This window comes from Lampetra planeri, chromosome 78, assembly GCF_965212315.1.
Source record: "Lampetra planeri chromosome 78, kcLamPlan1.2.h2, whole genome shotgun sequence".
Taxonomy (NCBI): domain Eukaryota; kingdom Metazoa; phylum Chordata; class Hyperoartia; order Petromyzontiformes; family Petromyzontidae; genus Lampetra; species Lampetra planeri.
The window spans coordinates 3,035,422-3,059,794 of NC_136183.1; the positions used below are offsets into that span (position 1 = coordinate 3,035,422).

General features: G+C 43.1%; 1 pseudogene across 1 annotated transcript in view; it reads left to right on the forward strand.

Moving 5' to 3' along the window:
* Positions 1-23,375, forward strand: part of LOC144738212 (uncharacterized) — a 42,928-nt pseudogene extending 19,553 nt beyond the window's left edge. Inside the window, exons 2-3 of the transcript XR_013589181.1 lie at positions 4,544-5,561; positions 19,668-23,375. The product of XR_013589181.1 is annotated as an uncharacterized LOC144738212 (transcript). The remainder of the gene's footprint in view (positions 1-4,543; positions 5,562-19,667) is intronic.
* Positions 23,376-24,373: the final 998 nt, after the last annotated feature.

Genomic DNA, 24,373 nt, shown 5'->3' on the forward strand with positions numbered 1-24,373 from the left:
TAGCACAGGAGTACGGATTTTCAGCAGGAACTAGATCTCTGCTTTTTTGGTGTAATTACGGCCTATAGTGCCATAAAGAGGCTTGGGGTTTTGGATTGTTTTTTTGCTTTCGATGTCTCTGCCTCTGTTCACATTCGTTGAGTATTTTTATGATTTAGGCAGGCCCATCTAAAGCTGCGTGACCAGGAGTCAGGGCCCTTTCCTGTTCAATTTGGCTTGTGGCCGAAATTCTCTCTGGCCCCATGCATTACATTACGTAGCATTTTCAAATAATGATGTGTTTTGAGAAGCTCACAATGGCCCTATAAAAAATTTCATTTCATACAGTAACAATGATACGCTTATTCTAGATTTGAAGCTTTCGTGACTGCAAGGATTCATATTCTTAGGTTTTTTCGGTAAAGTCACGTAGGTAAAAACATTAAAATTAATAAAAGTAAAATAAAATAAAAATCACGACGTTTCGGAGGCAACACAAGCTTCCGTCTTCAGGTGGAACCGTCACAGCCACGACAGCTGTATCAAGTAAATGAGAGATTGCAGGAGCTACCACTCCGTTTATATAATGGTTGGAGACGGGGGAAGGGCCAAGTACAGCACACTTTTTATTCATATGGTAAGGTGAGGCTTAAGAGGGTGAGCCTTTGTTATGGTTTGTGACAACTAAACATGGTGAACATGGTAAACATGGTACACCTGTAATAGTTGTCTGTCAAATAATAAATAATATGGGTCAAATAAGTGTAGTTAAATCTTTTTTGCATGGTTAATCACATCTTTCCAATGATTACTCAGTTTGTAACCATCATTACGGTTGAAATTATGTCTGTGTTTGTATATTTGTATGGCTTCATGTACAAACCTTTGATGGTAGCCAGGAGGTTTGCAGAGAACCTTGGTCTCGGAAAAGACAATTTCATGAGAGCCCACCGAGTTGTAGCAATGATCGGCAACGGCCGAAGAATCAGTTCTGCCGTGTTTCAGATCTGACTTGTGCTCGCGGACACGATCAGAAACATGACGTTTCGTTTCTCCAATGTAGCAATCACCACAAATGCAACTCAATTTGTAGGCTCCAGGAGACTGTAAGTCAGGAACGACATCCTTCACAGATGTAATCAGATCACGGATTTTATGCACTGTACTGAATCGGACTTGGATCTTATGTTTGTTTAGAATTTTGGAGATCTTTTTGGTGTTTGTAAGAGAGTCTTGTCTAACGACAAAAACCAACAGTATCATCACGAGTTCGACTTCCCTAATCGAACCAAGCAAACGTCCCTCTCTAAAACCTTTGGCGGCTAGACCTCCCAGACTCTATGGTCTTCCCAAAATCCATAAAGAAGGCACCCCGCTACGACCCATCGTGTCGACGATAAACTCTCCTACGTACAAACTAGCCCGTTTTCTATCAGATACTCTGCTCCCCTTCACAGGCAAGACCTCTTCGGCAGTACTCAACTCAACCCAATTAGTCTCTATGGTTAAGGACATGGTACTATCTCCTGATGACATCCTCGTCAGCTTTGATGTAGTATCTTTGTTTACCAAAGTCCCAGTACCGGACACCCTAACAATAATTGAGGACTTAGTCCAACATGGATTGAATTCTGATGTACCTGCGCTGGTTAGGCATTGCCTCACCAACACCTATTTTACCTGGAATGGCACCTTCTACAAACAGAATGAGGGTGCCCCTATGGGCTCCCCCTTGTCACCAGTTATAGCCAACATGTTCATGGAAAAGTTTGAATCAGACGCCATCCAGACATCCACCCTGCGTCCTTCCCTGTGAAAGAGGTATGTGGATGACACTTTCGTCATCTGGCCACATGGCCTCCCAGCATTCAACCACTTCTTGGACCACATCAATTCTAGACACCCATCCATCAGATTCCCCATGGAAGTGGAGAAAGACAGTAAACTACCATTCTTGGATATTCTGTTTGAGAGGAGGCCTGACGGATCCTTGGGACATTCTGTCTACAGGAAAGCCACCCACACAGATTCCTACTTGAAACTGGATTCCCACCACCACCCATCTCAAAAGAATTCTCTCATCAAAACGCTATACCACAGAGCCCATGGCATTTCTGACCAACACCTCCTGGCCGGTGAATTAAGACATGTACATCGGGCCCTTAGGATGAACGGATGCTCTGACCGCACTATCCGCCAAGCTGTTTCTCCCACCACACAGAAACAGCCACTTGAAACTCCGACCAAAACTATCACGTTACCATACATAGCAGGCGTGACCAAAAAGATCTCCAAAATTCTAAACAAACATAAGATCCAAGTCCGATTCAGTACAGTGCATAAAATCCGTGATCTGATTCCATCTGTGAAGGATGTCGTTCCTGACTTACAGTATCCTGGAGCCTACAAATTGAGTTGCATTTGTGGTGATTGCTACATTGGAGAAACGAAACGTCATGTTTCTGATCGTGTCCGCGAGCACAAGTCAGATCTGAAACACGGCAGAACTGATTCTTCGGCCGTTGCCGATCATTGCTACAACTCGGTGGGCTCTCATGAAATTGTCTTTTCCGAGACCAAGGTTCTCTGCAAACCTCCTGGCTACCATCAAAGGTTTGTACATGAAGCCATACAAATATACAAACACAGACATCATTTCAACCGTGATGATGGTTATAAACTGAGTAATCATTGGAAAGATGTGATTAACCATGCAAAAAAGATTTAACTACACTTATTTGACCAATCTTATTTATTATTTGACAGACAACTATTACAGGTGTACCATGTTTACCATGTTCACCATGTTTAGTTGTCACAAACCATAAGCCTCACCTTACCATATGAATAAAAAGTGTGCTGTACTTGGCCCTTCCCCCCTCTCCAACCATTATATAAACGGAGTGGTAGCTCCTGCAATCTCTCATTTACTTGATACAGCTGTCATGGCTGTGACGGTTCCACCTGAAGACGGAAGCTTGTGTTGCCTCCGAAACGTCGTGATTTTTATTTTATTTTACTTTTATTAATTTTAATGTTTTTACCTACGTGACTTTACCGAAAAAACCTGAGAAAATGATACGCTAATCGATGCCTGGTTATAGTCAAGGGATTGTCCCCTGCTGGTCAACCATGTTACGCATGTTGAATGTCTGGTCATGGCTACTCAATGATATTGAGTTGGAGAATCGTGTTCTGTACTTGGAGAATTCCATGACGAAATGGGGCCTTGCATATGTTCTACAAAAAGATTACTTCCCTGGGATAATCTTGACTTAAAGCTTTCGTAACTGCAGGAATTCATATTCTTTGGGTCTTTCGGTTAAGTGACGTGACTTTACCGAAAGACCCAAAGAACACCTCCCTGGGAATTTAATGTCATACAGCATTGCACCTGCTCAGCTCTCCATGAATAATCAGGTTGTTCTACACATGGTTGAGGAGCTCCTCTACCTGGTTAATGTGTTCACGACCAGCTCTGGTTTGACATCCAAAGTCTCACTTCAAATTAGTCTAGCAGCATTCTTTCATTAGGCTCTGTAACACTATGTGGAAGCTGCCTGGACTTTTTTACATACAAAGCTGTGAGTGTCCATCGCCAAGGTCTAGTCCATTGCAAAGGTCTAGTCCATTGCAAAGGTCTCGTCAAAAAAACAAGCAATAGTCTACATTATAGACTGCCAGTACGCTCACCGAGGTTAAGAATCAAGCTACAGTCTACATTAGTCGTTTTTTTCTTCTATTCACTTTATTCGTATTATTATATTCTATCTACGTGACTTTACCGAAATAACCAAAGAATATGAATTCCCGCTATCACAAGTTTTAAGTCAAGATTTTCCCATTGAGGTGATCTTTTTGTAGAACATATGCAAGGCCCCATTTCGTCATGGAATTCAACAGGTACCGAACAAGATTTTATAAGAATGGAAACAGTCAGGAAATTAACACTGCACATATGCAGCTGAAGTTATATCTGTTCATCCTCGCATTCAAGCTCATCTGAGCCTGGCTTCACACCTCTAAGTTGCAAATGAACATTAATTTATACATTTCTGCATAATACAAATAATATTCTTTTCAACAGCCTTTGCTATGTTAGCTAATTTTTCTTAAATAAATATTCTTGTCGTAGCTAGACAACCGAAATTGTGTGCTTGGAGTTTTTGGTAAACATTCATTTTGAAGACACTAGGGTGTCCAGGCATATTTATGACCATTGGCCCTCTCATTGTGTGCCTTAACAGCCCGCGTGATGAATTGGGGAATTATTTTCACTATATCATGAAAATAGATGTTTAAGTCATGTGTGACTTTTTTTTTTCATCTTCTTGGTTCTTTCGGTAAAGTCACGTAGAAGGGAAGTAATAAAATAATAAAAATAAAACATAATAAAACAATTCTCACGACGTTTCGGCCACAACGCAAGCAGCCGTCCTCAGGCGAAGAATGAGAACATTATCAAGCTAGGAGCTTATATAGGTCATGTGTGACTGTGTATATATGCATTCATCTGTGCCTTGATACTGACGTAGATGGTGTGGATGTGTTTTTCTGTCTGCAGCTGTCGCTTCCTCTGACTCTTCCTCTCCAAAATTGGTCTGATGGAGCAAAGGGACTCGGCTCAGCTCGGTACAAGAAGGAAACAATGCGACCAGTATGCAAACAGCACGGATCGTACTGGAAGTTTGACACAGCACCAGAGAACTCACACAGGAGAGAAACCATTCAAGTGCACTGTGTGTGAGAAGGCATTTGCAAAGTCATCACATCTTCAGAGTCACCAGAGAACGCACACAGGAGAGAAACCCTTCAAGTGCACTATGTGTGAGAAGGCATTTGCAAAGTCATCAAATCTTCAAAGCCACCAGAGAACACACACAGGGGAGAAACCCTTCAAGTGCACTGTGTGTGAGAAGGCATTTACAGAGTCATCACATCTAAAAACACACCAGAGAACGCACACAGGGGAGAAACCCTTCATGTGCACTGTGTGTGGAAGCGCATTTGCAACGTTATCAAATCTTCATGACCACCAGAGAACGCACACAGGAGATAAACCCTTCAAGTGCACTGTGTGTGAGAAGGCATTTACAGGGTCATCACATCTTAAAATACACCAGAGAACGCACACAGGAGAGAAACCCTTCAAGTGCACTGTGTGTGAAAAGGCATTTGCAACGTTATCAAATCTTCAAAGACACCAGAGAACACACAGGCATCAGAAGATTCCCAAGGAGGGGAGTCTGAAATCGGCTTGTGTAAGTCCAAGTGCTGCAATGAGCCCATCCCTGCTGAAAAAAGAACCAGAATTTAATTCCAGCTTGGACGCAATGAAATGTATCAAGGTGGATTTTGAAGAGGTGAAATGTGAAGAAGTGATGGTGAAGAGCAAAGAAGCGATGGTAAAATGTGAAGATGAAGATTCAACTCCAAAATTGGACCTTCACATCGATGGAGGCAACGTGAAGCAAGAGGAGAATTCTGACTGTGAGGCAGAGCGAGGCAACTCCCAGGAGTTTGTGGAAGTGGAGGTGTGGGTGGACTTCTTAGACAATACAAAGTCAAATGGAGACCCGGTAGATGTGTAAGCTTGAGACAATGAAGCTCCAATAAATGCACTTTTGTCACAGGCCTTTAATTAAAATGTAATGCGGGCGTAAGCGACCTTCCGGATGTGACGTCACGGGGGGGAGGAGTTACGTCACGTGGGAGAGGGGTTCGGGTCTTAAGGGGAGAAACCGGAAGAGGAAGGGAGGTTGTTGGAGACTGGACTAGGGTGAGGCCACGCAGGGCGAAGGCTGGGAGGAGTGGCGAGATCGCCACACACGCTCGGAGAGGGGATTGGCACCGTCGGCCAGCGGTGACCAACCCAGGGAGCAGCGGCGAGGCTGCAGCGAGCGCAGCCAGCGAGGCTGCACGAAGAGGCAGCAGTGGGACTGCTCGGAGAGGGAGAGCAGTGGTGGAGCTGCAGCAAGGGCAGCCGGAGAGGCTGCACAAGGAGGTCAGCAGCGAGGCTGCTAGCGGCTACGGGAGCGACAGCAGCGTCGGCGCCGAGCGAAGGGTCTCAGAGGGAAGGAGCCGTGTGGGAAAAGTAGACGAACCCGAATAAAGGACACCAAGCCAGATACCGTGGTCGAGTCTTTTATTACAAAAATAACGTGAAGTTGCACACTCAATTCCTAGGTTCAACCTGCAGAGTAAGAGCAGCCAGTATTTGCAGACCTGTGGGTTGGGTAGATCTCTAACCAGGAGCCAGAGCCAATAAACTCCGAAGCATTCTCATGTTATGCTATGTTATAATAATTTTTGCATTTATATGGTGCTTGCTTAATCGCCTCAGCAACTCAGTTTTGTATCATCTCATCACAAACACTCGAAGAACATGTTGTATATATGCCTTTTCCATAAAATTATATTGAGTGATTTTTTTCTATTTTTTCTACTGTTTTGTAATAATTTTGATCGGGATGTAGTGCTGGGGCACGGAAAGGGTGAGTCTCCCCCCCTGCCTCATGCCTTGCCACGCAAAAGACAGCTGGAGGATAATTACTCATAAGCCTGTTTGGGAAGTCATAAAATGTGATAAAAAATGGCAAACCCAAGGGGGGTGGGGGGGCTAATGAGATTATGCGGGAAATCCCCAGTTGACTTCAAGAGAAGGCCGCCATAAAGGAAAACCCCCACAATAAAACAAAAGACGAAAACAGCAGGGGTCATGAACCTCCCTTGGACAGCGAAATTCACCCAAGGGCAGTTAATCATTACGAGTTAACTGGGGTTTTTTAAAATACAACAGTAAGGTTTGAAGCTTAGCTATATCTTAAGCCTCATGATATCAAAATATAACTTGAGAATAAGAAGCACGGATCCCTGGCAATACAGACTGGGAACAAATATTAATTAAACCCTCGTAATATCCTTGGTAACAACTATGGTATACCACAAATCTTGGTTAAGCACGAACCAAGTAATTATGAAAGTATTAGACCTAGGGTCATTCGGAAGAGATAATGCGAAATATGTCAATCAAACGACCAAGATAATATGTATTCCACGGGATCAGAGCCTCGCCCAACCGCCTTTGTCTTCCAGTAGCTAACACAGTACATGGTCAGTTTAACACGTAGGCTTTCGCGACCAATATTAGTCAAATGTGTCGTAACCCTCCACCACCCGACACTGACAAACAGTAAAAAAAATATGTCGCGTTTTTTACCAAGACAAATAGTTCACTACTTTAGCCCACCACCGGTGTGTTGAGTGAATCAACATCATTTAACATTTTTAGTACAACATTTCGCTGGTAATTACATCCAGCATCATCGGGCAATTTGCCAGAATGGTGAGGCCCTCCACTCGCTCCCGGTCTTAAATGGAGCAACAGGGTGACGTCATCTTTTAGCTCAATCTGGTGCAGTGATTCGAGACAGGGAGGGTATTGTAATTATATAATTGACTAGCTTTACTACCTGGCTTCGCCCGGGACTTGGATTCACTACGCCTGGCCGCCTTTGTCTCCCCAGTGGCGATGTTCACACACCATACCAGTTACTCGTTTGAGGCTGAGTCGACCTAGGGGAGGCCCAGGACCAGTTCAAATTATCGTCACCGGTAGTGGCCGTGAGCGGGAATCAAACTCTGATCGCCAGGTTCGTAGCGCAGCGCGCTAACCACTACACTACAATGCGTTACGCTTCCACATGCGCGGGTCACATGACAGATTTGATGTCACAGCTCACCGTGCAAAAAATATATGCTCTCTCCCCCCCAAAAAAAGTGTGTACAGTCTGGAAAGTACCCACATGGCAAGTTTGTTGCATATCGGGAAGTACGCTAAACATTTTGAACAGACACACATAATCACAACTTTGCCTTTTATGTGTAATGGGTTCCGGAGACACTTGTAGACGTAACTTCTTTATTACGATACCACACTCCAACAGTCCTCTGTTACAACCTAGGAACACAGCCTACTCTGGCTACGCTCTCGGGTCCTCCGGCTACAATTACCCTAGGGGAGGCTACCTGACCCGACCCAGCCAAGGTGCGGGTCTCGACTCTGGCTTCCTCCGAACTCGCCCTTACAAGGACGTAGAGCCAGAAGTCCCAGAGTCCCACCACTGCCCGCACAGCGTGCCGGCCCTTACAAGGACAAGCGGGGCGAGGGGGTCCAGAGTCCTAAGCTGGCTGGTCTTGGGTCTTGAGCTGTGACTGGTCCCGATCGACTGGGGAGGTCCCCTTTAATGTTCTTTTACCCATCGAGGGGTGGCGGTACGGGGCACACTTGCAGATGGATCTCGTCTACCACTGCCGGTAAGTTTGGCCCATTTACGGCACTACATACGTATAAGGAGATTGGTAATCATTCAATTGTTGTTAATTGCTATTTGTTTCCCCTATAAGGAATGGGAATTGTAATATATACTTTTTAAAATAATATGCTTCCAGGCCGCACTAAGCCTGTAGCTGTTAGAGCGATTAAAGTTACTTGTATTTCGCTCAATTTCAATGGATTATCTAATTAGTCTTGGCCAGTAATAATTAGTTTTACACAACACTTCAACGTTATCAAAATCAATTGAGTGTCTTTGACAAGTATGCTCTGCCACTGCCGACAGTTGTGTTTGAGATTATTTAATAAGACTAAAAGAACACCAAAGAAAGTACTGTCTGTGAAAAGGCATTTGTACGGTCATCAGTTCTTCAGATCCACCAGAGAACAAACACGGGAGAAACCCTTCATGTGCAGTGTGTGTGGGAAGGCATTTTCAGGTTCACCTGCTCTTGAAAATCACCAGAGAACACAGGCATCAGAAGATTCCCAAGGAGCAGAGTCTAAAATCGGCTTGTGAAAGTCAAAAGTGCTGCAAGGCGCCCATCCTTAATGATAAGAACTACAAGAAAATCCCAGCTTGGACACTTTAAAATGTATCAAGGTGAAATTTGAAGAGGCGAAGGTGAAATGTGAAGATGCGGCAGTGAAGACCGAAGAATATTCTCAGGTTTTTTCGGTAAAGTCACGTAGGTAAAAACATTAAAATTAATGAAAGTAAAATAAAACAAAATAAAATTCACGACGTTTCGGAGGCAACACAAGTCTCCGTCATCAGGTGGGACCGTCACAGCCGAATTAGCTGCATCAAGTGAAGCAATGATTCAAGATGTAATCCCTTATAAGCAAGTTGAAGGGAGGTGGAGAGGGGGGGGAGAGCTTATCAGGCTGTGGTAGCCAATGAATGGAAACGTATCGGGAGGGAGGAGGAGCGGTGATCAAAGACTGCACGCAGTGCTCAACACAATGAATGGAGACGTGTCGGGACCGAGGGCGAGCGGCGATCAAAGACTGCACGCAGTGCTCAACACAATGAATGGAGACGCGCCGGGACGGAGGGCGAGCGGTGATCAAAGACATCACGTAGTGCTCAACACAATGAATGGAAACGTGGCGAGCGGTGATCAAAGAACAATGAAGAGATTACTGTTAAACACTGTGGATGTTAACACTCGGTGAAGTAAATTAAAATAGTGCCTGTCAGATAAGATGGTCCAAAAAGTGTAATTAAGTCTTTTTTGCGTGGTTAATAACATCTTTCCAGTGATTACTGAGTTTGTACCCATCATCACGGTTGAAATTATGTCTGTGTTTGTATATTTGTATGGCTTCGTATACAAACACAGACATAATTTCAACCGTGATGATGGGTACAAACTCAGTAATCACTGGAAAGATGTTATTAACCACGCAAAAAAGACTTAATTACACTTTTTGGACCATCTTAACTGACAGGCACTATTTTAATTTACTTCACCGAGTGTTAACATCCACAGTGTTTAACAGTAATCTCTTCATTGTTCTTTGATCACCGCTCGCCACGTTTCCATTCATTGTGTTGAGCACTACGTGATGTCTTTGATCACCGCTCGCCCTCCGTCCCGGCGCGTCTCCATTCATTGTGTTGAGCACTGCGTGCAGTCTTTGATCGCCGCTCGCCCTCCGTCCCGACACGTCTCCATTCATTGTGTTGAGCACTGCGTGCAGTCTTTGATCACCGCTCCTCCTCCCTCCCGATACGTTTCCATTCATTGGCTACCACAGCCTGATAAGCTCCCCCCCTCTCCACCTCCCTTCAACTTGCTTATAAGGGATTACATCTTGAATCATTGCTTCACTTGATGCAGCTAATTCGGCTGTGACGGTCCCACCTGATGACGGAGACTTGTGTTGCCTCCGAAACGTCGTGAATTTTATTTTGTTTTGTTTTATTTTACTTTCATTAATTTTAATGTTTTTACCTACGTGACTTTACCGAAAAAACCTGAGAATATGAATCATTGCAGTCACGAAAGCTTCAAATCTAGAATTAAGACCGAAGAATTGACGGTACAATATGAAGATGAAGATTCAACTCCAAAATCGGACCTTCACATTGATGGGGGCAACGTGTAGCAGGAGGAGAATTCTGACTGATGCAGAGCGAGGCAAATCCCAGCAGTTTGTGGAAGTGGAGGTGTGGCTGGACTTCTTAGGCAATACAAAGTCAAATGGAGACCCCGTAGATGTGTAAGCTTGAGACAATGAAGCTCCAATAGATTCACCTTTGTCACAGGTCTTTTATGAAATAATGAGAAGTTGAACACTCAATTCCTAAGTTTATCCTGCAGAGTAACAGCAGCCAGTATTTGTGGACCTATGGGTTGGGTAGATCTCTAACCAGGAGTAAGAGCCAATAAGCTCCCAAGCATTCACTATATTATGATAATATTTGCATTCATATGGAGCCCATAATTAGATCGCGTTAATTTCAATGTTTGGTGAAACCTTCCACTTCGCGATTTGTTCTCCAACACACCGGTGTGCTGTACTAGTGTAGTGTAATAACGCCGACTGTTATCCAGCAACGGCAACTGCGGTGGACAAATAGTACACACGCCAGTGAGCATATACACGGGTTAGTCGGCAGGGCAGAAAAACTGGGGCAAGGATCATGGAAGACTCCATCTGGAAGCTCCTGGAACCTGCTAGTGGGTTCGAGAAGGGAAGCGCAGCCAGGGCGGAGTCAGGCCCTACTGGGTAGCATAAAAGCAGCTGAGAGTGGGAGCTCATGGCTGTCAGTTTTGGGAGTGGGCTCATCTCGTCGTGGCTGTCATCTTCGCCACCTTCGTCAATGCCGTCTTCGCTAGATATTGCACGGCCGGATAGTTGTTGGCTGTCTCGGTCAGCGCCATTGGTGTTACACGGTCAGAATTGTGTTTAGGCTAGGCTAGACGACTAGAGAGAGCACATTTATATTTACGCGATCTAACCCAAAAAAAATCTTATAGATGATATTGGTCGCGAAAGCCTACGCATTAAACTTGCTTAATTGCCTCAGCAATTCGGAGTTTTGTATCATATCTCATCACAAACACTCGAAGAGCACCCCTAAGTGGCAGCTGCCTCTGTGTGGCATAAGGTGGCCCAGCACCAGTCTGCATGTGGGCATGAGTCTGTCAGTCAGGGGCGATAATTGATGTGTAATTTCAGTTGTGCAATTTCTGGATAATATTTTGGAATTTCCAAAATTTTGACAATGACACCAACATGCAAAGACCTATGTGTTTTGAATGACCGAATAGTATGTTTTACATCCACTCTTTAAGCAGACGGTGCATATTTTGGTTTATGTTACTGGAGTAGCCAGGGGTGCCTGTCGGATTTGAACCTTGAACCTCTGCAATAAATAGAGAATGCTCTACCACTTGGCTTCCCTCAATCTGAGTGTAGGCATGCCAGCCAGTGTTTCTAACCAGCGCAGATGTTCCATTTAGAGGGGGTCCACGTTTCACATGCCTAGAGAACGGAGGGCATGACTGTTGCCGAGAAGACCCAAAGCTTCATGCAGAGCGACAGGCCAGGTAGCTTCCACACAGCATTGCAGAGCTGATGAAAAGATAATGCCGCCCGACTGATTCGGACCACCCACACACTGTCCACATACGCAGGGTAGACGTATTGTGTACACACAATGTATATACAGCGTACACACAGTCTGCACATACACTGTATACACAAACACACTAACAAAAACAATTAATGTAATTCGCCAATACGTGGTGGTGATGTCACCATGGCGCTTGCGCCAGGCTATGTGCACGTTAAGGCCAGGTCAAGTGTCGAACTCCCGCCGGCAGGAAGTCACAGGGCAGACTCAGGTGCCATGGTTCAACTGAGATGACTGGCCGATGCACCACCTGTGCCCCCTACTGTGCCAACAGTGTACACACACATTGTGTGCGCGCGCGCACAGTGTGTGTGTACACAGTTTGTATACAGAGGCCGTCCATAAATGACGTCACGCGATTTTGGACGATTGTGACCCCCCCCCCTTCGTCACACGACGTCACAAAAAGTCAGACCCCCCCCTCAAATATGACGTCACAAAGCTCTGCTCACCCTCCCCCCAAAAAACATGCTTCAAATCGCTTTAAACTATTATCATTGTAGTGCGTATTTAATGTGGCGCTACACTCTGATGTTGTAATAGAAAACATTTATTAAAAAGTCTATTTAATTAAGTCGAACGTGTTGTCTATATTTAAGTTGAGCATTTTGATGTGACGTCACATTTATCACACCCCCCCCATCGTCACAAATCGTCACAAATGTCTGACCGTCCCCTCCACAGTTGCGTGACGTCATTTATGGACGGCCCCACACACCGTTTACACAGTTTGTACACACACACACTGTATACACAGTTTGTACACACAATGTTCACGTTGTTGAGCTCATGCACCCAAAGTGTAAATGTTCACTAGAGGGATCAATGGAATAGGGATCTTAATGAACTTAAACTCTAACCCCGCTCTCTGACGTCACCACTGCATTACCTCATCGGCGTGATGGGGAGGTGTACTCCGCTAGTGACGTCATGTCACCTCGTGCTGCCGCGTGACGTCACGAGACACCAGGAAGCTGCCGATCATCGCGCGCGCTCACTGAGATCCGAGGTGAGAAGTTCACATCGTGGTTGTTGTTGTCGTGGTGGTTGTTGTTGTTGTTTACCCAGGTAGAGCCTCGCTCCTCTCGTAGGGATATCAATTGAGTAGCAGCGAGGATGGAATCGATGTCCAGGTTGGAACATTACAACGCGGGGCCTACCCATGCGGGGCCTTGCCTCCTGCCCTCGCCTGATTGGATTTGCTTTAATTCTCTGCTTAAGTTTAATTTGTCTTCATCTGGCTCACTACTTTGAAACTTTGTTTCTTTTAAATATTTCTACAGTTTTTTTTATCTTACCAGGTCAAGCCCACTTCAGCTGCTATACCGCTCTTGTTTTCAGAAGCGACCTGCCCACAACAAAGTATAGCTATACTACACTTTGTGTAGCTATACTAACTCTATAGCAGTGTGTACTGGCTGTAGTCGTAGCTATACTATATAGCAGTGTGTACTGGCTGTTGTAGTAGATATACAAACTCCATATCAGTGTGTGCTGGCTGTAGTAGTAGCTATACTATATAGCAGTGTGTACTGGCTGTAGTCGTAGCTATTCTAACTTCATAGCAGTGTGTACTGGCTGTAGTAGTGTCTATACTAACTCTATAGAAGTGTGTACTGGCTGTAGTAGTAGCTATACTAACTCTATAATAGTAATCTTTGTTTCTTTCGTTGAGTCATGTAGATAGAAAAATAAGAATACAAATAAAGTGAATAATAACGTGAATAAAAATAACCATTAATGTAAACTGTAGCCTGGTTATTAAGTTTTGTGAGTGTACTGGCAGTCTATGATGTAGACTATAGAAATGGTTATTAATAACTAAGAATAAGTCTATAGACTGCCAGTACACTCGCTCAGCTGAATAACCATTGCTACAGTCTACATTATAGACTGCCAGTACACTCACCAAACTTAATAAGCAGGCTACAGCCTACATTATAGAGTGCCAGTACACTCACCGAGGTTAAGAATAATGCTAGTCTACATTATAGACTGCCAGTACACTCACCCAGCTTAATAACCATTGCTACAGTCTACATTATGGACTGCCAGTGCACTAATCGAGGTTAAGAACCAGGCTACAGTCCACATTATAGACTGCCAGTACACTCACCCAGCTTAACCATTGCTACAATCCACATTATAGACTGCCAGTACACTCACCAAACTTAATGAGCAGGCTACAGACTACATTATAGAGTGCCAGTACACTCACCGAGGTTAGGAACCAGGCTACAGTCTACATTATCGACTGCCAGTACGCTCACCAAGGTTAAGAATGATGCTAGTCTACATTATAGACTGCCAGTACACTCACCCAGCTTAATAACCATTGCTACAGTCTACATTATAGACTGCCAGTACACTCACCGAGGTTAAGAACCAGGCGACATTATAGACTGCCAGTACACTCAACCAACTTAATAACCATTGCTATAGTCTAATCTTGATTTTAAGCTTTCGTGACTGCAGGAATCCATACTCTTTGGTTCTTTCGGTAAATTCACGTAGGTAGAAAAAATAATAGATCACGACGTTTCGATCACAACTCAAGCAACTGTCATCAGGTGTGAAACAAACAGCAGGACGACTGCTGACGTAGGAGAAAGAGCTGCTGCAACAAGAGTTTACATAGGATTTTGGTGGGCCCAACCCAAGGATAAGTGGGCGGAGCTAGAGAAGGAATTTGTACATAAATGTAAATGTGAGAGACTAGCATGTCAATGTGAGACGGCCCAGCCACCGGGGGTGTGCCAATGAGAAGATTAGCATGTCATTGTCAGAGAGCCCGGCAACAGGAACAAAAAACCCTTAAGAGCAAGAGGTACACATGGTGAGAGAGAGACACAGAGAGAGAGAGAGAGACAGAGTCGGAAATAACAACTCACATAGGCAGGTAGGATGGAAACATCACAGTCAGTTAAGACTTTACTTGGCGAATAACGTCCTTCCAATGATTGCTCAGTTTGTACCCATCTTCTCAGTTGAAGTTGTGTCTGTGTTTATATATCTAGATGGCTTCATGAACAAATCTTTGATGATGGCCGGTGGGTTTGCAGAGTACCTTCGTCTTGGAAAAATCGATTTCGTGTGAGCCCACAGCGTTAAAACAATGATCAGCAATGGCAGAGGTATTGATCCTACCGTGTTTCAGATCTGCCTTGTGTTCACGAACACGGTCCGAGACATGTCGTTTCGTTTCCCCAATGTAACTGCTGCCGCAGCCACAACTTAGTTTGTAGACACGAGAGTATTGCATGTCAGGAATCACATCCTTCACAGATGGGATCAATTTACACTATGAGATCTCTTTTACCAGTGGCAAAATATAGTAGTAGGTTTTTACCCTTTTAAACTGGTACAAAACTGACACCTTTATACAAGGCATCATGTTTGCAATAACCACAACACAAGTAGTCAAAAATGCAAACAAAAAGAAGCAACTCTGATAATGATAATAATATGCACTGTCCTTGAAGTTGATTGGTCCACACCCGAGACGGCTTTCTTTAGAGCCTAGTCCCCATTGGTGTTGGACCAGATGACACCAGAAGGCGTACAACTCAAACGCAGTGCAATATCAGAGTATTGGTGTCATCTGGTCCAACACCAATGGGGACTAGGCTCTAAAGAAAGCCGTCTCGGGTATGGACCAATCAACTTCAAGGACAGTGCATATTATTATCATCAGAGTTGCTTCTTTTTGTTTGCATTTTTGACTACTTGTGTTGTGGTTATTGCAAACATGATGCCTTGTATAAAGGTGTCAGTTTTGTACCAGTTTAAAAGGGTAAAAACCTACTACTAGATGGGATCAAATCACGGATTTTGTGTACTGTTTTGAAACAAACCTTGATCTTGTGTTGGTTTACGATTTTTGGAAATATTTTTGGTAACCCCTGCTATGTATGGCAAAGTGATGGTTTTGATTGGATCCTAAGATCGTTGTCTCCCCATGGCTGGGGAGACAGCTTTGCGGATTGTAGTGTCAGAATATCCATTCATCCTGAGGGCTTGGTGTACGTGCTCCAGCTCACTAGCTAGGTGGCGCTGGTCGGAGATGCAACGGGCCGGGCACTATGGTGTAGTGTTTTGATGAGGGAATTCTTCTGGGCTGGACGGTGGTGGGAGTCAGGCTTTAGATAGGCATCCATGTGGATGGCTTTCCTGTATACAGTGTCCCAACGAACCACCAGGTCTCTTCTCGATCACAACATCCAGGAATGGTAGCTTGCCATAATTTTCCACTTCTATGGTGAATTTGATAGATGGGTGTTTGGAATTGATGTGGTTGAGCGTTAATATGGCTACTACTACGGCCAGTACACACTGCTATAGAGTTAGTATAGCTACTATACTTTTTAGCAGCGTGTACTGGCTGTAGTAGTAGCTAGACTAACTCTATAGCAGTGTGTACTGGCTGTATTAGTAGCTATACTAACTCTAAAGCAGTGTGTCCTGGCTGTAGTAGTAAGGGAGAACCCATTGGGGTACCCTCATTTAGTTTGTCGAATGTACCATTCCAGGTGAAGTAAGTGTTGGTAAGGCAGTGCCTTACCAAAGTTGGTACATCTGGATTCAGTCACTGTTGGACCAAGTCTTCAATGATTGCAATGGTGTCAGGTACAGGTACCTTGGTGAACAGGGAGTCTACATCGAAACTGGCAAGCAAATCATCGGGAGACAGTGAGATGTCCTTGATTAGTGAAACCAAGTGAGCTGAGTTAAATACAGCTAAGGTGGTCGTGCCCATGAAAGGAAGCAGGGTCTCAGACAGAAATCGGGGCAGTTTGTGGGTGGGTGAGTTAATGGTGAAGACGATACTTTGTGGATTTTTGTAAGGCCATCAAATCTGGGTGGTCTAGCAGCCGAAGGTTTTAGAGAGAGCTGCTTGGTCGGTTTGATTAGAGAAGTCGGATTAGTGATGATATTGTTGGTTTTCGTGGCTAGGCAGTTGGTGGGATCTCTTGATTTTGGTATAGCTGCCATCATTAAGAAGGTCCTGAATTGTGTTGTTGTAAGTGGTTTTATCCAGGATGACAGTGGTATTGCCTTTGTCGGCTGAGAGGATAACAATGTCACCTCTCTTTTTTAATTGAGCGAGTTCAAAACGCTCGTCCTTGCTGATGTTGCTAAAGGGTTTCTTAGCGTCTTTGAGGATAGCAGCGATTTCAAATCTTGCATCGTCTGCCGGGATGTGTCCCAAACCTTTGAGGGCTATGTCGACCTGGGCAATGATGTCACACACTGGGATGTGTTTAGGGGAGACTGTGAAATTCAACCCTTTAGCTAGTACCGATTTTAGGCTGTCAGAAATTGGGCTGTTACTCTGATTTATACAAATCTTGTTAACATCTGACTTTTTAATGTGTGGCTTGGGCTTCATTTTGACAGGAGATTGAATTTAGCAATCAAGTTAACTTTACGTTTAGTTTGCATTAAAGTAGCTGAAGAAACTGTCATGTTATCTACATGGTCCCAATCAGATGTGGACATTTTATCTGTTAATGCTAAGTGTGATTGTAAGAGAGTCTTGTCTAAATTATCAAGTTAAAATCGGAGCAATCTTATTCTCTCTGAGATTAGAGCTAGGCTGTCCCTAAACATAGTCTACAATATAGACTGCCAGTACACTTAACTCCGATTAAGAACCAGGCCTACATTAGTGTTTCTTTTTATTTTTACTATTTCGATTTTAATTAACTTCTTTTTTTATTAAGATTTTTCTATCTACGTGACTGTACCGAAAGAACCAAGAATATAGTACTTAACAGTGCCGTGGTAAGGCCTAGTCCCATGCAGGGGCCCCGGCCTCGCGCATGCGCAGGTGTGTGCTTTGGCGAGCGCTCAGCGTAGTAATATAATCATTAATAGTACTAAATTGTTATACCATGGGACCTCCTTCACCTTTTGGCGTCCTCTGGTCTAACACTGTTTGAGACTAGGATCGAAAGAAAGCTGTCTCTGGTGTAGACCAATCAGTTTCAAGGACAATGCATATAGTATCCGTGATTTCTTTTTAGCATTTTGACTGCAAATATTGTGGTTAATGCAGACATGACACCTTGTAAAATGGTTTCAGTTTTGTTGCCAGAAAAAAAGGGGAACAACCCTATTATTATATTTTGGTACTGGCAAAGGAGGTCTAATGATGTAGATGCTTACCCTGAGCCCTCATTACTTTGATAGTGCATTGTCTTTGAGCTGTACGCCTTTTGGCGTCATCTGGTCTTCCAATTGAGACGAGGCTCTAAAGAAAGCTGTCTCTGGTGTGGACCAATCAGTTTCAAGGACAATGCATATATTATCAGTGTTTTTTTTTTGCATTTTGACTGCAAGTATTGTGGTTAATGCAGACATGACTCCTTGTAAAAAGGTTTCGGTTTTGTTGCCAGATAAAAGGGGAACAACCCTATTATTATGACAATGCACATACTATCAGAGCATGTTTTTTTTGCATTTTAACCATAAATATATATCGTGTTTATGCAGAAATGATTCCTTGAAAAAGGTTTAAGTTTGGTGTTTGAACATCTTAACACCCGTTTTGTTGCCAGAAAAAAATGGGAAAACCTATTCTTATACTAAATTGTTAATTTAACTACTTTAACGTTCACGGACGCAAAATACGATTAGCGCTGGCTCACCACGGGGCTTATCGCATGGTACACGGGTACTTTTTTTTAAACAAAACTCCACGGTTCGTGAGTCAAATCCGTCACAAGTTTCGTATACAGACAGATGGACAGAAAAACAAACAAAAACTGACTTGTATAGGTAAGATGTAATGATCCATGTGAAATGTGTATTTAAGAGTTTATCTTTGTGGGGAGCTGTGGCGCAGTTATTTCACTGCATTATGAATTCAACAATTAGTTTGACTATCGCCGACAGCAAACACGATTGATAAGTGAAAGCTGAACTTATTGTGGTCCTCTGCTATGTTGATTGATCTTAAATTAATTACATGATGAAGTGAGGAAGCATTAATACTGAGCAGATCAAGGTGGCCAGGCATGGTTCTGGACACCACCACCTTTTTACAATGCCAGTGTGTGACAGTGTCAAGTTTGTATTTGCAGTAAAGTATATTAACTATTGAACATGGAGGTTAAATCAAAACAATAGCTTATTTTAGTTTTCCTCTGGAACTTTTTGTAAGAATGGCAACAGTCAGGAAATCAACACAGCATATATGCTGCTAAAGTTAGATCTGTTCATCCAAGCATTCAAGCAAATCTGAGCCAGGCTTCACACCCCAAGTTGTGATTGAACATTAATTTATGCATTCCTGCGTAATACAAATAGTAATATTTTCAACAGCCTTTGCTATGTTAGCTGAATTTTACTATAATAAATATTGCTTTTGTAGCCAGGCAGCCGAAATTGTCTGTTTGGTGTTTTGGGTTAATATTTATTTTGAAGATACTAGGGCCTCCAGGCATATTTATAACCATTTGCCCTCTCATTGTGTGCCTTAACAGCCCGTGTGATGGATTGGGGAATATCTTGAATATATGAATAAATATAGACGTGTAAGTCATGTGTGACTATGTATATATATATATTCCTCTGTGCCTCGATACTGACATAGATGGTGTGGATATTTTTTCTGTCTGCAGCTGACGCTTTTTACGCTTCATCAGATTTGGTGTGATGGAGCAAAGGCACTCAGCGCAGCCCGGTACAAAAAGACAATAGGACCAGGATGCAAACAGCATGGATTGTACTGGAAGTGTGACACGGCACCAGATAACTCAAACAGGAGAGAAACCCTTCAAGTGCACTGTGTGTGAGAAGGCATTTACAGTGTCATCATATCTTTAAAAACACCAGAGAACGCACACAGGAGAGAAACTCTTCAAGTGCACTATGTGTGAGAAGGCATTTACAGAGTCATCATATCTTATAATACACCAGAGAACACACACAGGAGAGAAACCCTTCGGGTGCACTGTGTGTGGGAAGGCGTTTTCACGGTCATCAATTCTGCATAAGCACCAGAGAAAACATACAGGAGATGGACCCTTCAAGTGCACTGTGTGTGAGAAGGCATTTGCATGGTCATCAGTTCTTGAAAAACACCGGAGAACACACACTGGAGAGAAACCCTTCATATGTAGTGTGTGTGGGAAGGCATTTTCAGATTCATCTGTTCTTAAAAAACACCAGAGAACACACACGGGAGAGAAACCCTTCAGGTGTAATGTGTGTGGGAAGGACTTTTCACATTCATTCGCCCTTAAAACACACCAGAGAACACACACGAGAGAGAAACCTTTCAAGTGCACAGTCTGTGAGAAGGCATTTGCAGATTCATCAGTTCTTCAGATCCACCAGAGAACACACACAGGAGAGAAACCCGTCAAGTGCAGTGTGTGAGAAGGCATTTGCACAGTCATCAAATCTTAGAAAACACCATAGAACACACACAGGAGAGAAACATTTCAAGTGCACTGTGTGTGAGAAGGCATTTTCAGATTCATCTGTTCTTAAAAGACATCAGAAAATACACACAGGAGAGACACCTTTCAAGAGCAGTGTGTGTGGGAAGGAATTTTCAAGTTCATCTGATCTGAAGATCCACCAGAGAACACACACGGGAGAGAAACATTTCAAGTGCAGTTTGTGTGAGAAGACATTTTCAAGTTCATTTTGTTTTAAAAAACACCAGAGAACACACACAGGAGAGAAACCCTTCAGGTGCACTCTGTGCAGGAAGCTCTTTGCAGATTCATCACATCTTAAAAAACACCAGAGAACGCACACAGGAGAGAAACCCTTCAAGTGCACTGTCTGTGAAAAGGCATTTGCATGGTCATCAGGTCTTCAGATTCACCAGAGAACACACACAGGAGAGAAACCCTTCAAGTGCACTGTCTGTGAAAAAGCATTTGCATGGTCATCAAGTTTTCAGATCCACCAGAGAACACACACGGGAGAAAAACGTTTTAAGTCCAGTTTGTGTGGGAAGGTATTTTCAGGTTCATCTCATCTTAAACGGCACCAGAGAACACACACAGGAGAGAATCCCTTCAAGTGCACTGTGTGCGGAAAGGCGTTCACACGGTCATCATATCTTCAAAGGCACCAGAGAACACACACAGGAGAGAAACCCTTCAAGTGCAGTGTGTGTGGAAAGGCATTTTTAGATGAATCAAATCTTAAAATACACCAGGGAACACACACAGGAGAGAAACCCTTCAAGTGCACTCTGTGCGGGAAGCCCTTTGCAGATTCATCACATCTTAATAAACACCAGAGAACGCACACGGGAGAGAAACCCTTCAAGTGCACTGTCTGTAAGAAGGCATTTGCATGGTCATCACGTCTTCAGATCCACCAGAGAACACACAGGAGAGAAACCCTTCAAGTGCATTGTCTGTGAGAAGGCATTTGCACAGTCATCAGTTCTTCATCGACACCAGAGAACACACAGGCATCAGAAGATCCCCAAGGAGTGTAGTCTGAAATCTACTTGTGAAAGTCAAAGTGCTGCAATGAGCCCAACCCTCCTGAAAAAAGAACCAGAAGTACATTCCAGCTTGGACACTATGAAATGTATCAAGGTGAAATGTGAAGAGGCAATAGTGGAGAGCGAAGAAGTGAAGGGAAAATGTGAAGATGTGATGGTGAAGAGCGAAGATGTGAAGGTAAAATGTGAAGATGAAGATTCAACTCCAAAATCGGACCTTCACATCGATGGAGGCAACGTGAAGCAGGAGGAGAATTCTGACTGTGAGGCAGAGCGAGGAACCTCCCAGGAATTTGTGGAAGTGGAGGTGTGGGTGGACTTCTTAGACAAAACAAAGTCAAATGAAGACCCGGTAGATGTGTAAGCTTGAGACAATGAAGCCCCAGTAGATTCACCTTTGTCACAGGCCTTTAATGAAAGAATGTGAAGTTGAACACTCAATTCTTAGGTTCAACCTGCAGAGTAAGAGGGGGCAGTATTTGCAGACCTGTGGGTTGGGTATACAGTAATCCCTCGTTTATCGCGGTTAATGGCGACCGGAACCCCTCGCGATAGGTGAAAATCCGCGAAGTAGGATTGGCCCCCTAGGAATTTCCGTATATGTGTGTGTGGGTACCAGAATGTTTAAAATATGTATATTTATACTTTATATATATATTTTACTTAAATCTATTTAATTATAAAACCTTAATATTATACATTCACTCTCTCTCTCATACGATACGTATTATGGTGTTCTACACTCACCAATGACAGTAATATCTTGAGACTTGACTCCAGTAATGACGACGACGACAATGACAACGATGATGCGCAGTCAACCAGCTCACGGGATACATCCACCCGTGCTCTCATTCGTCGATCTCGCGCCGGGAACCAATCACATGCCTTGTCTGAGTGCCCGTGGGTATGTACAAAGCCTCTGAGAGAGTTTCTCTCTTTGTCTGGCATCCTGGGAAACTGTTTCTCTCGCGCATCACGATGAAACAACGCTGCTTTCCGCAATACGGCTGCCGGTATGGCGGTATTTTTGAATTTTTTTCGATGAATATTTTTGAAAAATCCGCGATGCACTGAGGCCGCGAAACTTGAACCACGAAGTGGCGAGGGATTACTGTATCTATATCAATTTATAACATTTTTGACATGCGTTTTTCTGGATTTTGTTGCTATTCTGTCTCTCCAAATTAACCTACCATTAAAATTATAGACTGATCATTTCTTTGTCAGTGGGCAAACGTACAAAATCAGCAGGGGATCAAATACTTTTTTCCTCACTGTAAATAATATTTTTTTTTTTACTTCCAACCCGTGATGAGAGGACGGAATACATGGTGACAGCAAGCACACCCTTGCACAGTAGGTCACGACTTCCCGACTTCAAAGGCCACAGCGCCCCTTTTTGACAGCGACTGCAAGTCTGATGCAAAAAATGTTAAACACTTCCAACCCGTGATGGAATTGTGGGGAACGCTGCCCAAAACGAATACACACAAACAGGGATACAATTGTGTTAAAAGCTTTCTTTTCATCACATAATCTTGCCGGCGAATGTATTAAAGCCCTTAGCCAATTAATGCACATTTGTTAGACAAGCAAGCACACTACCGCACACCATTGTTCCAAGGCATTGCGTTAATTGCATAATCTAAAAAATGAATTCATTGAGGTCTACCTTTGCTTAGGCACATGTTTCTTTATTACTGTTCGTATGAATATTGTCACATTAATTTCCTGTCGCTGTGTATGATCACCTTATTCTGAAGAATGAGCCAATTGTTCTGTTACCCAGTTTGACAAACATAATTATTGAGGGTTAAATGTACGGTTCAATGAGGACATCTCCAGGAGTACTGTGTTGGCATTCCTTGCATAAGAGTTCACATATTAGAATGTTACGTGTTTTTTAGAGATTAAAGTTGCTTAACACAGAAGAGTCTGAGTGGTGCCTTCCTAAGTCCATGCATAATAATATTAATTATAAGAACTATATCCTGCGGAGAGATCTGAATTTTGAGACCTGATATAACACACTAAGACATAATCAGTAAAAGTTAAAGTGAGAATCATTGTATTATCCTGATTGATAATTCACTGGTCAACACTTTTTCTGGCATAAGGTATTCCAATGGTCTTAAGGTAATTTTGGGGCGCTGATTCCAAATCTGACATCAGTTTGTGTCTATCACATCAGGTTTTTGAGATATCAAATATTGCATTTTCAATAAAAACTGCATAAGAAAAATATTAAATAAATGTGGATATCTACATAAATTTATTATAAACACACTATCCTAAAAATACAGCACCATATTTTAACACTAAAGCAGTCACTGACTCGCAACAACTTGCAATCATATGTGACAGTTAATTTCGGGTAAAATCAATGAAAATGGGGTATGCCGATAGCATAAAATCAGATGTGATAGAGCAAATCTGAGATCAGATTTGGAATCAGCACCCTGAAATTAGTCTAGAACAGCTGCAAAAGTCCAGGCCAGAAAAAAACGTGTTTTTTGTTGACCAGTGATAATACAACCCTAGACAACAAAGCAGAAGCTAATGATAATATTTGAATTCATTAGCATAATTACATACACTTGCATAACTGAATACAATTACACCTACCTAATTAGCATACATGCAACATTTTCATGATTAAATAAATTAGCATAATTTCGGGAACATTACAGTTTTTAAAAAATTTCATTTCATTTTTTACATTTTTATAATTTTTCAGACCGAATATATACAACAGGTGGAAAATATATATAAGCAAGAATGCAAGAATAGAAATCAGCACTGCTCAACGAAACACCCAACTACGACTGGAGAAGTCCAAACCATCAAGCACATCACCGATGAATGCTCCATCCATGCACATCCTGGCGGTATCGCTAAAATTCACACTGCATCAACCACATCATTGGAC